The sequence below is a fragment of the Anabrus simplex genome, chromosome X (genome assembly GCF_040414725.1).
Source record: "Anabrus simplex isolate iqAnaSimp1 chromosome X, ASM4041472v1, whole genome shotgun sequence".
NCBI lineage: Eukaryota > Metazoa > Arthropoda > Insecta > Orthoptera > Tettigoniidae > Anabrus > Anabrus simplex.
Genome location: NC_090279.1, coordinates 223,737,299 through 223,758,445, shown reverse-complemented (window position 1 = coordinate 223,758,445; position 21,147 = coordinate 223,737,299). Strand labels below are relative to the sequence as shown.

General features: G+C 40.9%; 1 long non-coding RNA gene across 3 annotated transcripts in view; it reads right to left on the bottom strand.

The window, feature by feature from the left end:
• LOC136886038 (uncharacterized) overlaps positions 1-21,147 on the bottom strand; it is a 145,726-nt gene that overhangs the window by 59,374 nt on the left and 65,205 nt on the right. Inside the window, exon 1 of one of the 3 annotated variants that reach the window (XR_010861678.2) lies at positions 1,247-1,465. The exons of the other annotated variants lie outside the window; for them this stretch is intronic. This is a non-coding gene — a long non-coding RNA (uncharacterized lncRNA). Of the gene's footprint in view, positions 1-1,246; positions 1,466-21,147 lie in introns of those variants that run through there. 3 annotated transcript variants of the gene reach the window in all.

Here is a 21,147-nt window from a genome sequence, read left to right as displayed (position 1 = left end):
CAGTACTGTTTCATGGCGTTAATATTTTCTGAGATCATGGTACTAACTTTCCTTTTTTAAACGGTACCTAACACACTATTTTGTACACAGCCCTAAATCAGCACCGTGATTATTTTGAAAATGGGACAAGTAATTCGAAACGTGCGTCATTTGCTAACTGAGAACTGCCCTGTTCGATTCGCGCTCCGTATGAATCATTAGCTGTTGACATACGGTACGGAGTTGCTAGATAGGCATTCTCTCTACTGTGCTCAGAAGTACACTATGATCAAATGCATGATTTGACACCTTTAATATCGCCGTAGGTAACAGGTAAACGAAAAACGGATATAGACCTTGAACTACAGCAGATAACATAGCCCTGTGAACGTGATCCAAGTACACAACTTTAAACGATATTTTGTCACATATAGGCTACTTCCGTGCCAGCGTAACTGATATATCGGTGACAAAGTAGCAAGCTGCGATTTATCGACCATCTTAGTTACAGACCTCGAAACTTACTACCTATAACAAAAGAAGACCGGACGAGCTATTTCATTAAACACTCCCGCATATACTAACCACACTCCAGGAGAAATCATCTGACCCAGAAACGCTCTTTTCAATAGAACTGGATTAAACTGTCTCCAATATGTTTTCAAAATCCATCGATATGAACACTAACGTCCAATGCGAATGTCAAGAAACGTCAAAAGGCAAAGCCTGATTGATCATCTAGAGTGAGACCTATCCTGTTAAACTTTTTAAGTATTGTATGGAAACTGCACGTTTTTAGCTTCGAAAATAAAACAAAACAGTTTTCAACTACAGATTATGAAGAGTCCGCAGATTTATTTAATACACTTTCGGCGCTACGAGCAATAAATAGAACCTGGTTGGGGCCATAAATGTAGAACAACATTTTGCAATTGATGTACCGGTAATTAAAACATGTGTAATAAAGGGCAACTGTATCAAAATGAGGGATGGTTTACAGTTTAAAGATACTTTATCTGTAGTTAATGATGTAGGAGCAGCTGACAGCACAAGTCCCAAGATTGCAGAGACAGTTCGAGGTAGTTTTGCTGACTAATTCGAAAATGTAGGAGCTTTCAAAAATGTGATTGAGATGCATTAACTTCAAAACAGGAAGGGGCTGTCAAAACTTGATATGCCCCATTTTTGTTGTACGCTCCTCTGAAGAGACGAAAAATATGCCTTGTGTATCTAAAAAATATTAAAATGAAGGAATGATCGTACTTACCACATTCAGCTATCAATAATAATTCTCACTCATTGTGGAATTTAAAAAGATGTTCAAGGTGGCACGTAGCCGTTTGCCTGTGTGAAGTGGCAGACTGTTAAACAGCGTGGCATAGAAGCTCGTGGAAAGCGATGCCCTGACCTTGTATTCACTGTGCGAACGAGCAGAATGTACGAACTATTGGACATGCCAGAATAACCGAATACAATATTCACACCATTTCTATCCATTCCGACAGTTCCTATAACACTAACAGCAAGCTGACTGACGAGCAACTGCTGCAAGTGTTGGCCTTGGACCCAGCAAGGGGTAGGTGGGAAAAACCGACATGATGGCGGAAGGGGAAGTTTGTACTCGCTGGCCACAACTGCTCTGTACAGTGCTACAAAAAATGTGTTCTCCACTGGCGTAATAATATTAGTCTGCATTTGTTTCTTTTCTCAGCTAATTTTAGATTTTCCGGAAATAAGTTGTTTGTAGAAACAACTTTCACTGTTTTCTTGCTTTTTGCTAAGGGCTTTACGTCGCACCGACACAGATAGGTCTTATGGCGACGATGGGATAGGAGAGGCCTAAGAGTTGGAAGGAAGCGGCCGTGGCCTTAATTAAGGTACAGTCCCAGCATTTGCCTGGTGTGAAAATGGGAAACCACGGAAAACCATCTTTAGGACTGCCGATAGTGGGATTCGAACCTACTATCTCCCGGATGCAAGCTAACAGCCGCGCGCCTCTACGCGCACGGCCAACTCGCCCGGTCACTGTTTTCTGCTGACTGTAGATGAGTTATTGAGCATTATAGAGATGTGCTCGAGCTGCTCGAACAGATGACGTCAGAGTTCGAAAAAGTTCGAGATTTGCTCGAAATTTAGGGCGCGCGGCGGCCTAGCGCCTTGTTTGTTATCAGCCAGAAACCTCAAGAAGGCTGTGTTAGATTACTGAGCTAGGCGATACCGCCTCGTCCTGTGTTTGCTGTGCACTTCTGCATATTTCGAGCGTATAATCCCTTCAAACTGTATCTGCAATTTAGAGACAGCCAGAATCTGTATGTGCGACGATTCGTTGCAAATGCCTTCCCAGAATATACAGACTGCCTCCAGAACTTCATTCCAATGTACAGTACAAAGACGACGCGTCACAACAAGTTCTTCTTACAATGTTGCGGCAACAGTATTTGTATATATGCGAGTAATTTGTACCGTTGCAGCAACATACTTTTCAGTAGCCGCGATTGGAAATTAGAAGTGGGGGGGGGGGGGGGGTTCAAAAAAAAAGTTATATAAAAACAAAATGTACCGGTGGTCTGGGGAATACAGTGCAAAGTAGACATCAAAATTGAAAGTAGCTACAAAATGATGTTTTGGTGCTCTCCGAGCGAATTTCGACAGAGAAGTAAAGGCTTGACACTTTAGCAACTTAACTGTGATAACAGTTTTGTGACATTTTAATTCAATTCTCTACAATAAAACTTTCAGGGAACTAACAATATTACAAATGTGCGCATTTAAGGTTCTGTGCCATCAGATAGTGATCACGCTTCTACACGCTGCTGTGCGGGTCTCTACTACTTGCTGTGGCGCTGAGCTGCGTCGAATGGCATATTTTAATGTATTTATTCAGGATCAGCAACAGCATAACGCCGAATTACAAAGATCCGAGCTGTGTACAATATATATTTATCTAAAATGAAAGATATATAGAATTGTACAGCTTTTATTGTCTATATATTCGTGTACTTTGTAAATATACAGGGTTATTCACCTAACATGTTACACGGAAATAACTTCTAAACGATTAAAGATATCGGCATTCCGTTTTCATATTCGTAAATGGTACTCAGGGTCTTGTAAAATAACGTGCTACTTAGTCTCATGGGGTAATTAATAACCGACATATTGATATTAACTCTGTATTTTTAAATAGAACGGCACAAATTCATACAGCTGGCCTAAAATTTCAACTGCGTACAAGTTCAAATTTGCAAGTATTTTCAAAATCGGACAATTACTTTTTGAGATATAAATAACAGCATGCGCGGTTTTGCATGCTGCATCTGACGGCGTGAAGTCGGGCAAGGACATTGACGCTCAAGCAGTTTCGTGGGAGCGAGTTCAGTCTCAGAATGGATACCAGGCATGTAAGCTGGGTTGCAAAGTGTGTATGACAGGCGAACTCATGACAGGACAGGTAGGGCTGATGTGTTTAAGAGGGATAAAGTAAGTACTTTGCCTTGAAAGGAACATAACGAAAGCTATCCCACTGTCGGCAGCCCTAAAGATGGTTTTCCATTTTCACGCCAGGCAAATGCTGGGGCTGTACCTTAAGGCCACGGCCGCTTCCCTCCAACTCTTAGGCCTCTCCTATCCCATCGTCGCCATAAGGCCTATCTGTGTCGGCGCGACGTAAAGCAAGTAGCAAAATTTTAAAAAAGTAGCGATTGCATGACAACATCCACATTTTCAAACACTAAGTTTACTCCAGAGCAGTAATGCTTATACGGTCGCACTTCTAGTAGCCTAATGCATCTTATTATTCGGGTTCCTCTCCAGACGTACGTGATTAAGACACTCGAAGGGGTACAGAGAACAGTTCTTATTTCATTTCCGGGGCTTGGGCATCGTGGTCGTGTAGCCCCATGTGCTTGTGTGTGTGTGTGTGTGTGTGTGTGTGTACTGTATGTCTGTTAAAATGTGTCTGAAAACCTGTTATTGTGGTGTCTGTAGTACTGTACTGCATTTGTAATTCCGGTGAGGAATTGGGACGGAGGCGGCCGTTGTCGTAAGTAAGTAACCATCCCGACATTTGCCTGGAGTAGCGGTGGGAAACCACGGAAACACTTCCAGGATAGCTGAGATGGGTATCCAACCCACCTCTTCCCCGTTTTGCCTCACGAGGTTGAGTGCACCCCGTTCCAGCCCTCCAACCACAATTAAATTGCTTATCAGAGCCGGGAATTGAACCCGGACCACCGCGGCGACAGCTACGAATGCTAGCCGCTACACGTGATTAGGCTGATTCTCCACGAGCAGGTAAAACGCCGCTGTTCGCCCGCTACAAACCCGCTTGCGGAACAGAACTATGGGGTATTTGTAGAGCTGTCTACACGGGCGGTTTGCACGCCGCGGGTGGACGCGTCCATGAGCGGGCAGGCGGGTCTAAGGGTACGTCCATAGTGCACCGCTTCCCGCTTCTCGCTTTGTCGCGTAAACCGCGCCAGTTGCAAGCAGCGAGGTGAACCCGCGCGATTCTAGCTGGTGGTGGTTATAGTGCACCGCTCGCGGAAGGCCGGAAGCATCTGTCAGTAGGCAAGATAGAGGTGTCACGCGAGGATCTAATGTGTATGTTGTTGACAACAGATATTATTTATTATAAAATTAAACAAGAAGGAATTTAAAACGTCCACGAAATGAACATTTTTTTGCTAGTGGCTTTACGTTACACCTACACAAATAGGTCTTATGGCGACGATGGGATAGAAAAGGCCTAGGAGTTGGAAGGAAGCAGCCGTAGCCTTAATTAAGGATGCAAGCTCACAGCCGCACGCCCCTAACCGCACGGCCAACTCGCGCGGTATGAAATGAACAGAACTCGCCTTAAAGTAGGGGAATAACGTACTTTGTTACCTCAACTGAAAGCTCACCCCGAGATTTTTTACGAATATTTCCGAATGGATGAACAGACTACATCTTGAACAAAATCGAACACCGGATAAGAAAAGGATGGTGTAACTTTCACCAACAGAAAATTCTTCCAGAAGAACGTCTTACGGTAACTTTGAGGAAAGTAGTTTTGAATTATTAGTTTTGATTGTTTTATTTATACAAAAGGGCAAATGAGATGATGTGGTAATTTTGAACAGGATTTTATAACAATAGTTGGGCTATAAACATTTAAATACCAAGCTAGATAGCTGCAGTCGCTTAAGTGCGACCAGTATCCAGTATTCGGGAGATAGTGGGTTCGAACCCCACTGTCGGCAGCCCTGAAGATGGTTTTCCGTGGTTACCCCTTTTTACATCATTCAAATGCTGGAGCTGGAGCTTAATTAAGGCCACGGCCGCTTCCTTCCCACTCCTAGACCTTTCCTATCCCATTGTCGCCATAAGACCTATCTGTGTCGGTGCGACGTAAATCGCCTTATAAAACAAAATATAAACATTTAATTTCAACGATAAATTAATGGCGGAAGCGTTAAAAGTACACTTTTTCAAAACTAATTTTATTAGAGAATGAATACGAAGTAAATATTAATGAAAATGTTTAGCATTACACTTTTTAACGTAACACAAATTCACCTAACAGTTGCACAATGTCTCAAATGCATCACCATGAAGTGCGGTCTGAACGGTCTGTTCATTTGAGTATGAAGTATGAGTATGATCGACAGGGAGGGAACTTTCCCATTTCTATGGCGAATTGTTCTCTCAGATACTTCCACTTTTTCCGCAAAACCCCATCTGAGAAAACAAACAGAATTCCATGATTGGAATTAGGGCTGGGAATGCGTGGAATATCCTGGAAATTCGGATAAACGAACTCGTCAACTAATTGCTGAACTCTATTTCTGAGTTGCAGTTTCTAATGGTGCGGTATTTTGCTTACATAAGCCAAAACACTTCGAAAGAACAATGCATCATCATTGTCGTCACATCGGTCACATTTGCGTTCTCGTATGACGCGTTCCAACAAAGAAGCCTTTTTTTTCTCAATCAGTATCATTTTCTGGTTATACTTTGAACTTAGTTCGTCTTGCTTCCTTTTTCTTGGTAAGCCTATGGTTTCATCCTGCTGTGTTTCCTGAGCTGTGCGGTTTTTTTTTTTTCCACTTCCTGAATACTCTCCACACCCAGCTGCAGTGTGAGCAACCATTTCAGAATGCTCATTTTCCTGATGAGCTGGAGTTTTACTGTTTTTCAAGTTGCTCGATGTAGTTCTTGGTGCCCACTAAAAACGTCAGTGATTTAGAATATGGCCATTTGGATTCTGGATGACCGCCAGCATCACCTGATCGACAGGGAGGGAACTTTCCCATTTCTATGGCGAATTGTTCTCTCAGATACTTCCACTTTTTCCGCAAAACCCCATCTGAGAAAACAAACAGAATTATTAGTTTATCGATTGATTATTTACTTAGTTTTACACTGTTAATAACTCGCTGATCATCTGAGGTCCCGTTCAAAACTATTCACCTATTAGGAAATATCTGAAAACACATTACTGGGAAATGCAGTAATGTTTAGTGACTACTAATGTAGTTGTTTGATATAATAATGACGATTTAATTTTTGTTGATAATAATAATAATAATAATAATAATAATAATAATAATAATAAAAATACTGTCTATTTCTCACTTACCGTCTTCAACACCCATTTCAGCAGCTCTTTCCTTCCATGCTTTGTCAACAACGTTGGCATGGGCTTGCAACCTTTTGTCCCAAATTACACTTTTCATAAATACTTTGGAGATTAAAATATCTTTATCCGCTTCTATTTTATAAAAGCAAGAGTGAGAACAACGTGCGCAGTCGGAAGATAAACAGCAGACTGACCGGGCGTGTTGGGCGGTAAAGCGGTTCAAGCGGGGAAAAGAAATAAACATTATTTCCTGTTAAAGCGGGTAGAAGCGGTTTGAGCTGGTTAACGCAGGTAGGCGGGTGCACTATGGCCGCCCCAATCAGTTTTCACTATCTTTTCTTTCCCGCTCGCCCGCCGCGATAAAGCAGGAAGCGGGAAGCGGTGCACTATGGCCGTACCCTAACGCCAGCAGAGGCGTCATTCCCGCTAGCGGTAGAACAGCGACTCATACTCCACGTGGCGGCAGTGAGCAGTTCACCCGCCTCTGTCGCACGATAGGAACTGTCTGAAGTGTAATATATTCTTTACTAGCTGATGTACCCGTGCTTCGCTACGGAATTCTACATTGTATACAGAAGTATAGGTTAGGTAGTGTACACGTTGTGAGCGAGATTGTATCAAATTCCATAGCTCCTAACGTTACCCTAGAAACGCGACGGGAAAGTCACCAAACATCTTTTCCCCCATGCAAATGCCGAGAAGGTAATTTAAGGCCACGGCCGCTTTCTTCCCTCTTCCCCTTCTATCCGTTCCAATCTTCTCATTTCCTCACAAGGTCCCTGTTCAGCATAGCAGGTGAGGCCGCCCACTTGTATATCCCCAACCCCAAGTCACCGCTCCAGGACACTGCCCTTGAGGTGGAATCCCTCGCTGAGTCCGAGGGGAATAACCCTGGAGGTTAAACTGATTAAGGAAGAAGAAAGAAAGATTTTTTAATATGTAAAGAAATTTTAAAATAATCATGTAACAAAAAGTAATGGTATGTAAACCCTGTTGTCTATCATTCCTTGTCTTGTCGCCCCTATTTTTCGCCGCTACTGATATCCTCGGGGCGGGGATGGTGGGCGGGGGGTATCTATATTTTAATTATTATTATTATTATTATTATTATTATTATTATTATTATTATTGGTAACTACTAGACAGTTAGTTGCAATTTGTTTTTACCTCGCTCCGACACAGATAAGTCTTATGGCGACATTGGGATAGGAGAAGGCTGTAACGCGGGAAGGAAGGGGCCGTGTATTCAATTAAGGTACAGCCCCAGCATTTGCCTGGTGTGAAGATGGGAAACTACGGAAAGCCGACAATGGGGTTCGAACTCACCATCTCCCAAATACTGCATACTGGCCGCACTTAAGTTACTTATTTCTTTTCGTTCTTAGTTCGTTTACCCTCCAGGGTCGGTTTTTCCCTCGGACTCAGCGAGGGGTCCCACCTCTACCGCCTCAAGGGCAGAGTACTGGAGAGTGAGACTTTGGGTTGGGGGATACAACTGGGGAGGATGACAAGTACCTCGCCCAGGCGAGCCTCACCTGCTATGCTGAACAGGGGCCCTGCGGAGGGATGGGAAGATTGGAAGGGATAGACAAGGACGAGGGAAGGAAGCGGCCGTGGCTTCACGTTAGGTACCATCCCGGCATTTGCCTGGAGGAGAACCACTTCGAGGATGGCTGAGGTGGGAATCGAACCCACCTTTACTCAGTTGACCTCCCGAGGCTGAGTGGACCCCGTTCCAACCCTCGTACCACTTTTCAAATTTCGTGGCAGAGCCAGGAATCGAACCCGGGCCTCCGGAGGTGGCAGCTAATCACACTAACCACTACACCAAGAGGCGGACTAATTGCCAATCAATGAATAAATTGATGCTTTCATAACTTAATGCTTATGCACGTAAAATCGGTATAAACTGTATACCTCAACAGTAGAGTAACTTCGTAGATCCTGTCCAGGCAGACATCCTGATCGCTTATTTTAATGCGAGCGGCTGTCCACCGTGTTATTCATGAAAAATAAAAAGGAGCCTAAGGATATTTCACCTGCGTACCGTATGTTGACGTCGTTTTAGGTGGAGATGTCTCCCCCTAATTTTGAATGGTTTCATTCGATGAAGGACGAACATTATGAAGTGCCTTATCATCGATGTATTTTTACTATCGTTTTTAAAATATTTTATCACATTGTGTGAATTTGACTTGTTTGTCTGGAAGCTCTTCAAAGTAGTCCAAGCCCATGACCTTTTTCTACCGGCCATTGTCTGCTCTGTCTCAAGTAATAAGAAGTTCGTATTAATAATATATTATAATATAATTATTAATGAGGAAATAACATGATTTTCGTATGCCACGAGTTATTAACTATCGGTACTTGAAAGTAATGATTAACAATATTAAGCCTGCAAAACACGACCAAGTTACAAAGCTAAGCATTTCTGAAGAGCGGATAAAATGTAAAATGCAAAGTTAAATGTTAACGAAATAAATACCTTACCATAAAATTGCTTTTACCAATCTGTTGTTCGTACTATCAGAAAGACTATAAAGCAAATGCTCTTTCCATTCACAGAGAACGTTGTGTTCACCACCCCACACACATAAATATACTGAGTGTAGTAGTGTAATACGACGACTGGTCCGTCAGCGCTCCGCATAGTCTGTGTGTGGGGTCGCCAGACCGTATCGAGCCTACGTAGCGTATTGGCCCGGCTCGAGCCTGCTCGAACTTGAGCATCATTCGCCTATTACTACTGAGCATAGCCACAGCGTTCTAACAAGATACTACTTCTGTTGACAAGACCGTACCCAGTCTCCTCACTTTCCACTTGCCACCCGTAGTGAACTCTGATCCACGTTAGAAAGTTTGTAAGACTCTTTTGTTGAAGTCTTCGATCTTCTACATTCACTCTGATTAGTGTTAATAGAGGCTGATTGTGGCCTTCGGAGAAGTCTAGTGCAGGAGATGACGCCCTGTAGGAGACCTGCGCATCTGAGGATTGCGCCCTACTTAATGCTGAAGACGGTACGAACACCCTGCCCCCGAACCCAATCCCCAACCCTGCCGGGAATAGAACCCGAAACTCCTTCAATCAAAGGCTAGCATGCTAAACATTTAGCCATGGAGCCGGACAAAACTCGTGTTCTCGTCCTGATGTAGTGCAGCTTTTTCAGACACACCCCCAATGGAGGGGAGCTGCTTGTGCCATTTTAACCTCGCAATTCATAAATCTCTGGCAGTATAGGGAATCAAACCCGGGGCCTCCGATGACGGCAGCTAACAGGTACGCTACGAAGGCGGACGATGCATAGTTGAACTTACTTTTATAATAATCACCATCAGCAAATAAAAACACTATAGTTTCAGTTATGAAACAGATTTGAGCAGAACCATTTAAAAATCAACGGATTGAGATAACCGTGACGTAGTAAGACAGCACACTCAAGCGTGCAGCGCGAGGCAAATCATTTTGCAATTTGTTTTAAAATGGAGGAAACCTTTTCTTCACTATAATTGTTATGTTAATATGTTTTATATCTGACATTTTCGATAAACTCATAGTGGCTTGATAACATTTGTGTCACATTCCATAGGTTGTTCATATAAACATAAAACCATTCAAATATATAGGCCTACGTATTTCAACACTCATAATAAGACAATACACTTTATATTTTAACTTTTCTACGATTTATACGATGCTAATAAAAAGTCCAAACAAAACATTTGTCTGGAGTGTAAAATCTATTTTTAAAATGAAAGGGACACATCTTACCAAAATTTTCCATTATTTCACAGTAAAATTGTTAACTATGTTCATAGAGAAACATTTAAAGGCCGCACAGTTTTATACATTAAATTCAATTGTTTTATTTTCCAAGTTGTTGATTTCATACGAGATAATATGTTGAATTTTTAAAAACTTGAAAAATATATACAACATAACTTATACAAGTTCATTTGAGTGGGGAAGGGGAGGTTGAACCTTTTTAATTCCCAATGGATACGGCTTTGTCTGTTGAAAAGCAGATATACCCATTGACTGTCTGTCCGTTCCCTATACAAATCCATACCGTTTCACCAATCTGAACCAAATTTTGTATACTTATTTTTTAGGACCCCTGGTAACCCCATCTACAAGAAATGTTAACATCCCTCTCCATTTCCTAGATTTAGGCCCTTTGGCTTATTAACATAGGCTAATATAGGCTAAATATAGAATTCATCACACAAGGACGAGACAAAGCTCATTTTAAGCCTCACGATGCACAGAACAAAACTCAGTAAGGCCCTATGGCTCCCCAAAACCATGTTTTAAGGGCCTAAAGCCAACCGTTATAGAGATATTGGCACCACACGATCCCACTGTAGGAATCGGATGAAGAAATTGCCAACCGTAATCATGGCAACGTCAGCTGGGTGGAGTTAGAGACACTGGCATAAAAAAATAATCAAAAATAGTGTGGAATCCATAGGTTCCAGGATCATTGAGATGAACAGTGACACACTGCATGTCGTTCAACTCAGAGTTCAACCCCCATCAGCATGGGGGGGTGGGAGGGGTGAAAACAGTCCAAAATGGCCAAGATTGGGGGTGCTGAGATGAATAGTGATACTCCAGGTGTTGTTTATGTCCAACGACACGGCGTGAGAACATAATTATACAAAATAACCGAGATTACAGATGAACGTGTATCTTCCAGCATAGCTCTTAACATAGTACACATACGGCTTACTATCTGAAAAAATGGCTGTGGGTTCAGGACTCCCATAACTGCGTTTAAGTCATAGTTCAGCCCTAGCCGGAATGGAGGTTGAGAAAGGTTGAAAAAGAATGTCCAAAATGGCCAAGATTATGGATGTATGTGTTATATTCCTGCATAGCTGTCAACTATACTTGCTGAACACATGACTCAATATACTATCTGGAAAAAAAATATGTGGAGTAAGACTGCCCTAGCGGAGGGGATGACATTAAAAATAATCGATAACGACATATTATTGTTGAACCCGTAGTTTTCCGGGGAGGTGCCCGGGAAGCGCCGGGTAATATAGCTAGTATATATTATTTATATCACTGTTTTACGATAACAGTCACCACCCTCGACAAATGAACAATTACTACCATGTCAGCAATAACAATCTAAATTCGTGAATACCCCTCTCACCACCACGCTGATGGGGGTTGAACTCGTAGTGCATATGTTATGTGCAGTATTCACGCAGAACTTAATGAGAAAAAACCTACAACCTGTTTTCCAGTCTTTGAGTGGGTCAGGGATGTAATGAATGAACCATATATAGGCTTCTAGTGCAATGGCGTCGCCACTCCCAAAGACACACAGAACTAATATTCCCCAATGCTTTTTGTTTAATGGGCCTAACATTTAGGTCACCGGCCCCTAATATTCCCTTATTTTTTATCCAAATGAAAGATCAGAAATAAGACTTAATTATGTACCTACATTCCTGTGATACAAACGGAGAAATTTGAATTATATGTGGAGACGGTAGTTTAACAATATCAAGGCTCCTGCCCTGACAGAAGACGCCACCCTCTATGAGGCTCACCTTACCCCACCAGGGTGGGAATTTTTTTTTACGAACAGACGGAAGTCTACTTTCGAGCGTAGTGGTTAATTTTTTTATGGAGCATTTTGAGGAGGAGGCTACTGCTTCAGCACCCATCAAACCTATGATTTGGAGGTATGTTGATAACTCAGGAGATACTAGACCTGATTGAAGAACGACGAAAATACAAGAATGCTAGGAATGAAGAGGGCAGAAAAGAATACAGGCAATTTAAGAATCGAGTGGATAGAAAGTGCAAGGTAGCTAAGGAAGAATGGCTGAAGGAGAAATGCAAGGATGTCGAAGGCTGTATGGTCCTGAGAAAGGTAGATGCTGCATACAGGAAAATCAAAGAAACCTTTGGAGATAGGAAATCTAGGTGTATGAATATTAATAGCTCAGATGGAAAGCCACTTCTAGGGAAAGAAGACAAAGCAGAAAGATGGCAGGAACATATCCAACAGTTGTATCAAGTTAAAGATGTAGATAATTTGGTTCTGGAACAAGAAGAGGCTGTTGATGCTGATGAAATGGGAGACCCAATTTTGAGGTCAGAGTTGGACAGAGCTGTGAGTGACCTAAATAGGAACAAGGCACCTGGAATTGATGACATTCCCTCTGAATTGCTGACTGCCTTAGGAGAAACCAGCATGGTAAGGTTATTTCATTTAGTGTGCAAGATGTATGAGACAGGACAAGTCCCATCCGATTTCCGGCAGAATGTTGCTATACCTTTTCCCAAGAAAGCCGGTGCCGACAGGTGTGAAAACTACCGCACCATTTAAACATAAGAGTTTCATTTTTGGTCCGTATTGAACTGAGAATGGAAGATAGGAAAAACTAGAAAGGGTCCGCCTTTTCAATACAAAAATGTTATAGTTTATTTATAACATGTATTTGCACTTGGGACTAGTTTCGACGCTGTGTTGGCGTCATCAGCCAAAAAATGGGAAAATAGGCCAGTGTGTAGGCATTCATATTACACAAGGTGTTACATTAAACAATACAAATCTTGCAAGGAGGTAAAAACATGGATGAATATAGAAACAAATGAATCGTTGAGAAAGCAAAAGTTATACATGTTAAAAATAACCTTAACCACACATCTTGCAGTGCGAAAATATTCTTCTTGAATGATTCCTGAGTATAAAACACACGCGCACACATTTCTGAAGAGCCAGCAGGCAGGACAAAGTAAAGTGAAACCTTAAGAGTTCTTCTGAGAAGAGTTCATCATTTTTTATGTTCCGATTAAATAATTAAGTCTCCCTTGAGTTCCTGATAAACATACACAACAGGAAATTCTTCTTCACTCTCAACAATAGCTATAAAGACCAACGGTAAATTTCATTTTTCAAGGACGTGAAAGCATGATCTTGAACGTGATGTAACTCCTTTCATTAAACCCATTTTTTACACAAGGTGTTACATTAAATAATATATCTCATGAGGAGATAAAAACAGGGACGAATGTAGAAACACATGCATCGTTGAGAGAGCAAAAGTTGTACATATTAAAAATAAGCTTAACCACACAACTTGCAGTGCGAAAATATTTGAATTTGAAAGATTCTTGAATAAAAGACGCACGCGCACACACTTCTAAAGAGCCAGCAGGCAGGAAAAAGTAAGGTGGAACCTTAAGAGTTCTTCTGAGAAGAGTTCATCATACTTTCAATGTTCCGACTAACTAATGAAGTCTCGTTTGAGTTCCTGATAAACATACACAACAGGAAATTAAACAATACACATCTTACCAGGAGATAAAAACAGGGAAAGTTATACATATTAAAAATAGTCTTAACCACACATCCTGCAGTGTGAAAATATTCGTCTTGAATGATTCCTGAATACAAAACACACGCGCATACAATTCCGAAGAGCCAGCAGGCAGGAAAAAGTAAAGTGAAACCTTAAGAGTACTTCTGAGAAGAGTTCATCATTTTTTCTATGTTCCGACTAGCTAATGAAGTCTCCCTTGAGTTCCTGATAAACATATACAACAGGGAATTCTCCTTCACTTTCAACAATAGCTATAAAGACCAACGGTAAATTTCATTTTAAATATTGTGCAGAGACGTGAAAGCAAGATTATGAACATGATATAACTCCTTAATTTAACCCAATTTTACACAAGGTGTTACATTAAACAATACACATCTTACGAGGAGATGAAAACAGGGCCGAATGTTTCATCTGTTTTCATCTCCTCGTAAGATGTGTATTGTTTAATGTAACACCTTGTGTAAAATTGGGTTAAATTAAGGAGTTATATCATGTTCATAATCTTGCTTTCACGTCTCTGCACAATATTTAAAATGATATTTACCGTTGGTCTTTATAGCTATTGTTGAAAGTGAAGGAGAATTCCCTGTTGTATATGTTTATCAGGAACTCAAGGGAGACTTCATTAGCTAGTCGGAACATAGAAAAAATGATGAACTCTTCTCAGAAGTACTCTTAAGGTTTCACTTTACTTTTTCCTGCCTGCTGGCTCTTCGGAATTGTATGCGCGTGTGTTTTGTATTCAGGAATCATTCAAGACGAATATTTTCACACTGCAGGATGTGTGGTTAAGACTATTTTTAATATGTATAACTTTCCCTGTTTTTATCTCCTGGTAAGATGTGTATTGTTTAATTTCCTGTTGTGTATGTTTATCAGGAACTCCGAGACTTCATTAGTTAGTCGGAACATTGAAAGTATGATGAACTCTTCTCAGAAGAACTCTTAAGGTTCCACCTTACTTTTTCCTGCCTGCTGGCTCTTTAGAAGTGTGTGCGCGTGCGTCTTTTATTCAAGAATCTTTCAAATTCAAATATTTTCGCACTGCAAGTTGTGTGGTTAAGCTTATTTTTAATATGTACAACTTTTGCTCTCTCAACGATGCATGTGTTTCTACATTCGTCCCTGTTTTTATCTCCTCGTGAGATATATTATTTAATGTAACACCTTGTGTAAAAAATGGGTTTAATGAAAGGAGTTACATCACGTTCAAGATCATGCTTTCACGTCCTTGAAAAATGAAATTTACCGTTGGTCTTTATAGCTATTGTTGAGAGTGAAGAAGAATTTCCTGTTGTGTATGTTTATCAGGAACTCAAGGGAGACTTCATTATTTAATCGGAACATAAAAAATGATGAACTCTTCTCAGAAGAACTCTTAAGGTTTCACTTTACTTTGTCCTGCCTGCTGGCTCTTCAGAAATGTGTGCGCGTGTGTTTTATACTCAGGAATCATTCAAGAAGAATATTTTCGCACTGCAAGATGTGTGGTTAAGGTTATTTTTAACATGTATAACTTTTGCTTTCTCAACGATTCATTTGTTTCTATATTCATCCATGTTTTTACCTCCTTGCAAGATTTGTATTGTTTAATGTAACACCTTGTGTAATATGAATGCCTACACACTGACCTACCCATTTTTTGGCTGATGATGACGCCAACACAGCGTCGAAACTAGTCCCAAGTGCAAATACATGTTATAAATAAACTATAACATTTTTGTATTGAAAAGGTGGACCCTTTCTAGTTTTTCCTATCTTCTACCGCACCATTAGTTTAGTATCTCATGCCTGCAAAATTTTAACACGTATTATTTACAGAAGAATGGAAAAATAAGTTGAAGCTGAGTTGGGAGAAGATCAATTTGGCTTCAGAATAAATGTAGGAACACGTGAAGCAATCCTGACTTTACGTCTCATCTTAGTGGATCGAATCAAGAAGGACAAGCCCACGTACATGGCATTCGTGGATCTAGAAAAGGCATTCGATTATGTTGACTGGACCAAGCTATTTATGACTCTGAAGATGATAGGGATCAGATACCGAGAACGAAGAATTATCTACAATCTGTATAAAAATCAGTCTGCAGTGATAAGAATCGAGGGCTTTGAAAAAGAAGCAGCAATCCAGAAAGGAGTGAGGCAAGGCTGCAGTTTGTCCTACCTCATTTTCAATGTTTACACAGAACAGGCAGTAAAGGAAATCAAAGAGGAATTTGGAAAGGGAATCACAGTCCAAGGAGAGGAAACCAAAACCTTGAGATATGCCGATGATACTGTTATTTTATCTGAAACTGCAGAAGATCTCTAGAAGTTGCTGAATGGTATGGATGAAGTCTTGGATAAGGAATACAAGATGAAAATAAATAAGTCCAAACCAAAAGTAATGGGGTGCGGTCAAACGAAGGCAGGTGATGTAGAAAATATTAGATTAGGAAATGAAGTCTAAAAGGAAGTAGGTGAATATTGTTACCTGCATAGTAAAATAACTAACGATGGCAGAAGTAATGACATAAAATGCAGACTGGCACAAGCTAGGAAGAGCTTTTTTTAGAAAAGAAATTTGCTCACTTCAAACATTGATATCGGAATTAGAAAGATGTTTTTGAAGACTTTCGTGTGGAGCGTGGCATTGTATGGAAGTGAAACATGGACGATAACTTCGTCAGAAAGGAGAATAGAAGCTTTTGAAATGTGATGTTACAGAAGAATGCTGAAGGTGAGATGGATAGATTGAATCACGAATGAAGAGATACTGAATCGAATTGGTGGGAAGAGTTCAATTTGGCTAAATTTGACGAAAAGAAGAGATGTGTCCTATCATCCTAAGACACCCAGGACTTGTTCACTTGGTTTTTGAAGTAAGAGTAGGTGGTAAGAACGGTAGGGGTATACCAAGGTATGAATATGACAAGCAGATAAGAGCAGATGTAGGATGCAATAGTTACGTAGAAATGAAAATGATAGCACAGGATAGGGTGGCATGGAGGGCTGCATCAAACCAGTCTATGACAATTAAAGTAACTAAAGAAAGTAAAGTATAAACTGCAAAGCATTACAATAAACAACCATATTCACTCTCATCCATGCATCCCATTCACACTCAAGAAAGCCTGGAAGTGCTTGCAAGATGACGCTGGCGGAGGATTTTAACTGTCTTAGATTTAGCTTCCCTGATGTTATTGGGGAGTTTATTCCACTAGCTCATGGCGGTGATCGTGAACAATTACATCCGTCCACATATGGTTAGCATCAGGAAGAGCAGCCGGCCGTAAACAGGGCCAACTTCATATGTGCTAAACAGTTCGCAGCCGCGACCCCACAAGTGTGGGAAAAGTGGTAGAAGTGTAGTCGTTATGCAGTGCCAATATATCGAACATTCCTATTGTACTTAGGCAAAGGAACAGTAGATGGCATCCATATTTGCGGTACTGGATAAATCTTTACCATTTGATTAATTGTCAATGTTGGCAGCAGTGCATATATTAGTTCATTGTTTCATTCCAAGAGTTGCGTGCCAACTTGGACATTGTATTGCCATCTGTTGTAGGAAACGTACGCTATCTGCGCTATTTCGTTCATTCCCGGAACTCGTGAAGAGCAGTCTGCCCTAAACCGGATGAACGAACGATCCTCGAGGCGGAGAGCAGCCTGATTTTCCAGCAGCGTATACGAGTCCAACACTCGGCCACCTGGATTCCTCGCTGCACACCGTCTTTTCTGCACAACTTGTAACCAAAGAGAATGCTCGTAATTAGCGTAAGGAGTCTCGATTTCAGTAATAGCCGTGTGAGCGCTAAAGGTGTGGTTTGTCTGTGCCATCTGTCGGTTCAGTATTCAACTAAACTATTGGAATGGCTACAATAACCAGTATAAAAAATACCATATATATATATATATATATTATCCAGTCCAACTGTAATACGATTTATAATGACCCTATTTATGTTATTTTCTCCTCTGCCTTATTACCATATATATTTTACCGAACTCGTACGCTCATGTTCATCGGCAGTACTTATTATATAGGGTACTTGCTGAACGTATTTCTAATCATTATGAAAGGTGTTGTCAATATAATTTGAGGTTAGGTATATATAATTCCTAATGATGTTGACAGGAAGGAAATATCCATGTAAGATCCATCTGCGGTGTTAAAAGAATCTGTTGAAGTAAATTTTAAAAAATATTCAAGTATGCTATATGCAGCATGTTGTTGTTTGAGTCATCAGTCCATGGACTGGTTTGATGCAGCCCTCCATGCTACCCTATCCTGTGCTAACCTTTTCATTTCTACGTAGCTACTGCATCCTACATCTGCTCTAATCTGTTTGTCATATTCATACCTTGGTCTACCCCTACCGTTCTTGCCACCTACACTTCCTTCAAAAACCAACTGAACAAGTCCTGGGTGTCTTAAGATGTGTCCTATCATTCTATCTCTTCTTCTAACATTTTATACTGATTTAAAGGTGGCGTCCGCGGAATGTTCGATCTCTAACCTAAATTTCGCCCAGTGGGTACCGTAAGTTTTACCGATAGATATATACATGAATTCACTTTGGAAGCTCTTAATCTGTTCTCTCTGGTTATTGCGCAACGCTACGAAGTACGTCCCTCTAAAAATTCAAATCAACGACCCTTGCCGCCAAACGCTAGGGAGTAGAACACGGTGAAAATCCAATTCCGCTAGGAAATAGCAAATACAGTAGAGATAATACTCGACACTTACGGATTTCGCCTTGCTAAAATGGGAGATATGGGAAAGACTAACAAAGATAGACCTGGCCACCATAGAAGGAGTTAAGGCAAAATTCCTAAAGACCATAATGGGCATCTCAAAATACACGCGTTCCCGCCTAACATACGAACTAGCACGGGAACCCTTTCTTATTGAAGAACTGAGGATAAAACTACCACTGCCATCCACAATGAATGTAGAAGCACACCTAGCGGAGAGGCGGAAGAAGAGAGAAGAAATTCCGCTAGAGTTCTACAGCACAGATGCCATGTTGGATCGAAATTGGACGAACGCAGTGGCGGCCCGTGGCCAAATTATCCGGCGGGGCACAACTTATAAAATAATATGGACAGTCAAGTAGATATTTAAGGTATCGGTTGCAAAATATAACACTAATGCGCATGTGAATAAATACACTAACAACTGACTTGTAAATCAGCTTATCCCGTTTACAGTTGGTGCCAGTTAGATATTAACACCAAGGAAAAAGACAGTGAAAGGTGGGGTCAAAGGAAACGGGACACGAACCCGTGACCTCTCCATTTCCGGTCAAGTGTTATTTCACTGAGCTAAATAGCAAGAGATAAGCTGATCCACATTTCGTTTATAACCTGTTCCCCTACAAGTCAAGTAATAATGAATATACTGACCTTCTCATTTTTAGATGAAGTCTATTCTTCGATCCTTTGCTTGAGCAAATACTTCGATAACTCGCTGGTTGAAGTCGGGAATCGAACGTACCATTTTACTTTCAACTGAAAGCATCGCCAGAGCCGTTAGTCTGTCTTGGCTCATCGTATTCCTCAAGAAGGTCTTTATTCGATTTAGAGTAGAGAAAAAAAATTTCCTTTCCACTGTCGACATCGGGTTTGTAACAATGATGCTCAGTAACCCAACGCATTCATTGAAAGTGTCTTGCATATTGTTGCGCAGGAAAAGTTGCAAAAGCGCCGCAGCACCATCTGCCGCACGCACGTCTACCCTGGAATATAACACTTCAAGTTCGGTCCTGAGCCTGGCTTTGTTCACTTTCGGGTACTTGTTTACGGTTGACGCGAATTTTTTTCCGGAAAGAGAGTACAAAATTCTCCAAAACTTGATACCCGAATAAGGTTGGCAGCTGCTAAATGGCCTATTAGAAACACGGTAACCTCATTTAAGATAACTTATTTTAATAATGAAAACATCTGAAAGCAACTAAATCCCTGCATGAGCGATATGAACGCATTTTTAAATAAACAAGACTAAAATATTATTGGATTTACTTTAGTTACAGAATTGATGAATTGGCTACACTGATGTTTGTAAAGCGCGGATATTTCTCGTGATCTGTTATTTGCTCTATGCGCATGCGCTGCAGAAGGCCTCAAGGATCTGAGCTTTGCCTACAAGAATACAAAGCCTGCCCAATAGCCACTCATAGCTGTCCGCCCTGTGGATGCTACATTTGCCGCTAGAGGCGCTGCAATTCAACCTCACATGAACACCTCGGTTGGCGGTATTTCTACACACTGTATGCTTACTGGTGACGAAAGTTGAATGTTAATACCGATATAAATAATGAAACTCAATGATGATTTTGTTTTGTCCGTATCCTTGGCTGAATGGTCAACGTTGAGGCCTTCGGGTCAGAAGGTCCCAGATTCGATTGCCGGCCGGATGGGTGATTATAATCACGTCTAATTAATTCTTCTGGCTCGGGGACTGGTGTTTGTGTTTGTTGATACAGTGATTGCTAGACCTCGGATTTTTAGGTGCTAAAATGTTATTTTAACTGCCTAAAACAGACTCTCAAATAGGCTCTACAGTATTTTTAGGCAGCTGCAGTTTTACGTATCTTAATATGCATTATTTAAAACACCGTGCTGATTTTGTTAAAGTGATAATAATTCGTTATGGGGAAATATAAAACAAGTTTCACTCACCTCTTGCTGCAAACGTCCCAGAATATAATTTTACCATCCGATGTGAAACGGGTAAACTCTTGTAAATTGAGGATGAATTGGAACCTGACACCTTCTGCTTAATTCACACACTGACCAAATGGGAAAAGGATATGGTTAAAATACGTCAATCATATTACGCTGGTGTACTGCTGCGTTCCGTTTTGTAAACAAGGTTCTAGAAATAAAGTTCCTGGAACTAGTTTCCATGAATTCCCTTGCTAAGAGCCAACTAGGGAATTATGGATTAAAGCAATAAACAGACCAGGTATGGTACAGTAAATACGCAGACCATGAGACGGCAAAAATTAGGTTACTTATTATTATTGCTCCTATTCTGATGATAATAATTTCCTTATTCTGTTGTGTAGGTGGTACCAAGAATAAGTTATGGAACCTTAGTGACCGCTCCGTCGAGTGCTGCAATGGCATATATTGGAGGGTATTTGATAAGAGTTGTCGAAGACCACATGCCATGTCAAGAGTGTGTTGATAAAGTTAGTAGTATCCAG